This window comes from Bufo gargarizans, chromosome 1 (genome assembly GCF_014858855.1).
Source record: "Bufo gargarizans isolate SCDJY-AF-19 chromosome 1, ASM1485885v1, whole genome shotgun sequence".
Lineage (NCBI taxonomy): Eukaryota > Metazoa > Chordata > Amphibia > Anura > Bufonidae > Bufo > Bufo gargarizans.
In genome coordinates this window covers 324,120,653-324,126,844 of record NC_058080.1, presented here as the reverse complement: position 1 = coordinate 324,126,844, position 6,192 = coordinate 324,120,653, and positions in this window count along the sequence as shown.

Here is a 6,192-nt window from a genome sequence, read left to right as displayed (position 1 = left end):
GAAACAAATGCCTAAAGAGGGCCACACTTGTGTAAAAATTGTCCACATAAAGATGGTACCCCTTGCCGAATAAGGGTGACACCAAGTCCCAAACTGTCTTCCCACTGCTCCCCAGGTAGTCAGGGCAACCGACCGGCTCCAGGGTCTGATATTTTCCCTCATAGACACGAAATTTGTGGGTATAGCCTGTGGCCCTTTCACAGAGCTTATACAATTTGACCCCATACCGGGCGCGCTTGCTTGGGATGTATTGTTTGAAGCCAAGGCGCCCGGTAAAATGTATCAGGGACTCGTCTATGCAGATGTTTTGCTCTGGGGTATAAATATCTGCAAATTTCTGGTTGAAATGGTCTATGAGGGGCCGAATTTTGTGGAGCCGGTCAAAAGCAGGGTGGCCCCTGGGACGGGAGGCGGTGTTGTCACTAAAGTGCAGGAACCGCAGGATGGCCTCAAAACGTGCCCTGGACATGGCAGCAGAGAACATGGGCATGTGATGAATCGGGTTCGTGGACCAATATGACCGCAATTCATGCTTTTTTGTCAGGCCCATGTTGAGGAGGAGGCCCAGAAAAGTTTTAAGTTCGGAAACTTGGACTGGTTTCCACCGGAAAAGCTGGGCATAAAAGCTTCCCGGGTTAGCGGTGATAAATTGTGTGGCATACCTGTTTGTTTCGGCCACAACTAAGTCTAAAAGCTCCGCAGTCAAGAACAGCTCAAAAAATCCCAAGGCCGAACCGATCTGAGCTGTCTCAACCCGAACTCCAGACTGGGCAGTGAAAGGGAAAACTACAGGTGCGGCTGAAGTTGGGGACTGCCAATCAGGGTTTGCCAGCACCTCTGGGATTCTAGGGGCTCTACGGGCACGTCTTTGCGGTGGCTGCGACGGGGTCACTACTGCACGTGCCACCGTACCAGCTTCAACTGCCCTTCTGGTGCTCGCTACTTCACCAGGTTGTACGGCAGTGCTGGTACTAGGTCCAGGGAGGGCTGGGCTGCTGGTGTATGCCTCACCACGTAATCCGACAGCACCAGCCCCACTCTGCTGCTCTTGAAGCGGATCCTGCGCAACCTGCGGTCTAGCGACACGGGGCCGGGTACGCCTGGTGGTATCAGGGACCTCAGCCTCCTCGTCCGAACTTTGGGTCAGAGAGCCACTGCTTTCTACAGGTTCGTATTCTGACCCGCTGGATTCATCAGATGAGGGTTCCCACTCCTCATCCGACTGGGTCAGAAGCCTGTAGGCCTCTTCAGAAGAATACCCCCTGTTAGACATGTGGGCAACTAAATTTAGGGGTATTCCCTGAGACTACCCAAGAAAAAAAAAGCAAGCCTGTCTTACAAAGGGGAGGCTAGCGAAGTACCGGAGGCCGCTGCGGTTGATAAAAAATATCAAAACTGATTTTTTTATCGCCGCAGTGCGTGTAAAGTGAATGTGCAGTGATCAAAAAAAAATTTTTTTTTGTCACTGCGGTGGGGCGGGTGTGGGCGAACGCACGTGTGGGCGACCGATCAGGCCTGATCGGGCAAACACTGCGTTTTGGGTGGAGGGCGAACTAAAGTGACACTAGTACTATTATAGATCTGACCGTGATCAGTTTTGATCACTTCCAGATACTATAAAAGTACAAATGCTGATTAGCGATACGCTAATCAGCGAATAACGGACTGCGGTGCGGTGGGCTGGGCGCTAACTGATCGCTAACTACCTAACCAAGGGACCTAAACTATACCTAAAACCTAACGGTCAATAACAGTGAAAAAAAAAGTGACAGTTTGCACTGATCACTTTTTTCTTTTCACTTGTGATTGACAGGGGTGATCAAAGGGGTGATCAAAGGGTTAATTGGGGTTCAGGGGGGTGATCAGGGGCTAAAGTGTAGTGTTTGGTGTACTCACTGTGAAGCCTGCTCCTCTGCTGGATCCAACCGACGAAAAGAACCAGCAGAGGAGCAGGCAGCCATATATCAGATCATATTTACTAATATGATCTGATATCTGGCACTTTGATTAGATTTTTTAAAAATCAGCAACCTGCCAGCCACGATCATTGGCTGGCAGGTTGCTGACGAAATACTGCTGTGCGAAATGCCGGCTCGAACTGCGCATGCGCGCGCGCATATTCGCGTCATCTCGCGTCTCGCGAGATGACGCGTATATGCGTGACTGTGCGCAGCGCTGCCACCTCCGGACCGCACATCTGCGTTAGGCGGTCCGGAGGTGGTTAAATATGGCCCGCTCGCTAATGTGATTTAATCTTACTGTCTCCTGATGTGTCTGGGATTTACCCACACAGCCATAAAGGCTGCATTGCAACTGATTGAAAAAATATGAGACTTCTACTGTTATAGCTGGCTAAGTGTACATCTATACACATGACATCTGCCCCAACACACCCAGCACTGCTATATCTCTATGTGACAGCTGTCCCAGCACACTCAGCTCTGCTCTTTCTCTATGTATGACAGCTGCCCCAGAAAACCCAGCTCTACTACATCTATACACATGACAGCTGCCCAAACACAGCCAGCTCTGCTACATCTATACACATGACAGCTGCCCCAGCGCACTCAGCTCTGCTATATCTATATATCTATCTACTGTATAGCAATACTTAGAAATATATGGATGTATCAGAGCTGGGTGTGCTGGGGCAGCTATCATATATAGAGATATAGCAGAGCTGAGTGTGCTGGGACAGCTGTCATATAGAGATATAGCAGTGCTGGGTGTGTTTGGGAAGCTGTCATGTGTATAGATGTAGCAGAGCTGAGTTTACTCGGGCAGCTGTCATATATAGAGATTTAGCAGAGCTGAGTGTGCCGGGACAGATGTCATATAGAGATATAGCAGTGCTGGGTGTGTTTGGGCAGCTGTCATGTGCATAGATGTAGCAGAGCTGGGTTTGCTGGGGCAGCTGTCATATATAGAGATATAGCAGAGCTGAGTGTGCTGGGACAGCTGTCATATAGAGATATAGCAGTGCTGGGTGTGTTTGGGCAGCTGTCATGTGTATAGATGTAACAGAGCTGGGTTTGCTGGGGCAGCTGTCATATATAGAGATATAGCAGAGCTGAGTGTGCTTGGACAGCTGTTATATAGAGATATAGCAGTGCTGGGCGTGTTAGGGCAGCTGTCATGTGTATAGATGTACACTTAGCCAGCTATAACAGTAGAAGTCTTATATTTTTTCAGTCAGCAGCAAGGCAGCTCTTATGGTCTTGTGGTTAGGTGCTTTGCCTCTGATACAGAAGGTTGTGGGTTTGAATCCCAGCAGAAACGTTTCTGAAATGCAAGCATTGACTCCATATATGGATATACAGGGCGGGACACATTGCATCCAGGTAAGTAGAAGTGTTTTTTTATTTTTTAATACCCGACTTTACTACCATGGGGGGAGCGGGAGGCACTTGATACTGGCACATGGGGGGGAGGGGTTGGCACCTGATACTGGCACATGGGGGGGGGGGAGAGGCACTTGATACTGGCACATTTTTTTTGGGTGGGGGGAGATGACACTATGATCCTGGGACATGGGGGGAGGAGAGAGCCACTTGATACTGGCACGTGGGAGGTGGGTTTGGCACTTGCTACTAGCACATGGGTGGGTTTGGCACTATGATACTGGCACATGGGGGGAGAGAGAGGCACTTGATACTGGCACTTTTTTGGGGGGGAGATGGCACTATGATACTGGCACATGGGGGGAGGAGAGAGGCACTTGATACTGGCATGTGGGGGGGGGTTGGCACTTGATACTGGCACATGGGTGGGTTTGGCACTATGATACTGGCACATGGGGGGAGGAGAGAGGCACTTGATACTGGCACATGATGGGGGGCATTTATGGGGACACTTACTGGCACATTATTGAGGGGAATTATGGGGGACACTAGGCCGGCAGCCTATCAGAGGCCGGACACTGAGGGGCATCTACTGGGGCACTATATATGGGGCATTTTATACTGGTACATTATGGGGGGCACTAGCAGGAAGGGGGGAGAGGAGCACTATGGGGGAATTTACTGGGGGCACTATATAGGGGTATTTTATACTGGGACATTATGGGGGCACTATATTAGCTCAACTGGGGGCATTACAAGGGGGTATTTTTGCACTGTCACATTATAAGGAGAATTATTACTACTGGGGGGCATTTTGGTGGGCTTTATTACTCCCCCATGGTATGACCCCCTAGTAGCAGCACCAGCCTCTCCCTGCTCTGCTATCCTTCTGCCCCTTCTCCAAATCCTTATTATGAAATATTTCTCATTAGGATAAAGCACAACATGAGCTCCGCCGAGCCCCCGGCCAAAGTGTGGAAGTGGCGTCCAAGATCCCCAAGGGCCAAGCCAAGTAACTGTAAGTTTTCATATGAAATATGTTTGTTATACACATATAGCCTACAATGTGCCACACACTATACAGTATACCTCTACACTGTGCCACACAATATACAGTATACTGCTACACTGTGCCACACACTATACAGTATACTGCTACACTGTGCCACACAATATACAGTAGGAGGCCAAAGGAGTGGGGTTTACACAGGAGGAGGGAGGTGAGAAGCGCGCTGGGGGGGGCCCTTACAAATATTTGCTGTGGGGCCCAGTCACTTCTAGTTACGCCCCTGACTGAGAGCTCTCTCAAACTCAATGGTTCCAAAACAGAACTACTCTTCCTTCATGCAAACCGAAACAAAAACTCTAGCATGACATGCACGCCACCCACCATCCTCGGACAAACCATTACTCCTAGCACCAAAGTCAAAAACCTTGGAGTCATCTTTGACTCGGACATGACAATGGATGCACAAATAGGATCAGTAGTCAGTGGATCCCATCATCTTCTATGCCTGCTGTGCAGACTCATTCCCTTCATCCCTGAAGGAGACGCAGCAGCAGTAGTTGGAATAACCATCAATTCCTGACTGAACTCCTTCTATCTAGGACTTCCCAAATATCAAATTTCACGTTTACAAGTTGTCCAGAACACAGCCGCCAGACTGATAACTGGAAAAAAAAACTGGGAATCTATTACTTCGTCCTTGAAGACCCTCCATTGGCTATCCATGAAAGATCGGATCAAATTCAAGACCCTCTGCCTCACCCATAAATGTACACAAGGGTAAGCACCCCAAAACCTCTGCGAAAAAATAAAGCACTACACCCCAGGTCGCCCCCTCCAGTCAGCTAACCAGAACCTCCTCCATATCCCCAAGACCTGTTACAAATCAAAAGGCGAACAAAGGTTCGCAGTCCAAGGACCCCGGCTATGGAACATTCTACCTGCAGAGATCCGCTCAGAACAAAACCATCTAGCCTTCAGGAAGAAGCTCAAGACTCACCTCTTCTGAAAGCACAGGCGGTCAAGGGCTGCAAAAGCGCCTTGAGGCGATTTTAGTTCTCAATTGTAGTGCTATATAAGTTATTCATTCATTCACAATGTCCAGGTGGCAGGGGCGCCATGCAGACCGAAGGGTAATCCCTTATATTGGTACAGCCCCGGTGTAATGAAGGCAGTTTTCTCTTTGGTAGCCTCCGTCAAGGGTACCTTCCAGTTCCCTTTGGTGAGGTTCAAAACAGAAAAATATCGGGCTTGGCCTAACCTTTCAATAAGCTCATCCACCCGAGGCATTGGATATGCATCGAATTTAGATATTTTGTTCAGCTTACAAAAATCGTTACAAAACCGTAACGTCCCGTCCGGCTTGGGTATTAAGACTATAGGACTGGCCCACTCGCTTTTAGACTCCTCTATGACGTCTAGCCACAGCATGAGCTGCACTTCCTCCGAGATGGCTTGTCGCGGAGCCTCGGGTAGCCGGTATGGCTTTAACCAGACTTTTGCCTGAGGCTCAGTGACCATGTCATGCTGGATTGCGGAAGTGCGCCCAGGGAGGTCCGAGAAAACATCCGTGTTCTGACTAATGAACTCCCTGGTCTCCTGAGCCTGTTTAGAGGAGAGGCTGTCAGCAATTTTTACTGTGGCAGCCGCTTCCCTTGCATCAAACATAGGAGCCGGAACCTCTTCCCCTAGAAAACCGAGCCGTGGGCTGTCTTCAGTACAGGTCTCCCTATCTTTCCAAGGTTTAAATAAATGAAAATGGTAAACCTGTTCTGACTTTCGCCGTCCTGGCTAATGTTCCTTGTAATTTACCTCTCCAACTTTCTTGAGTACCTCGTAGGGCCC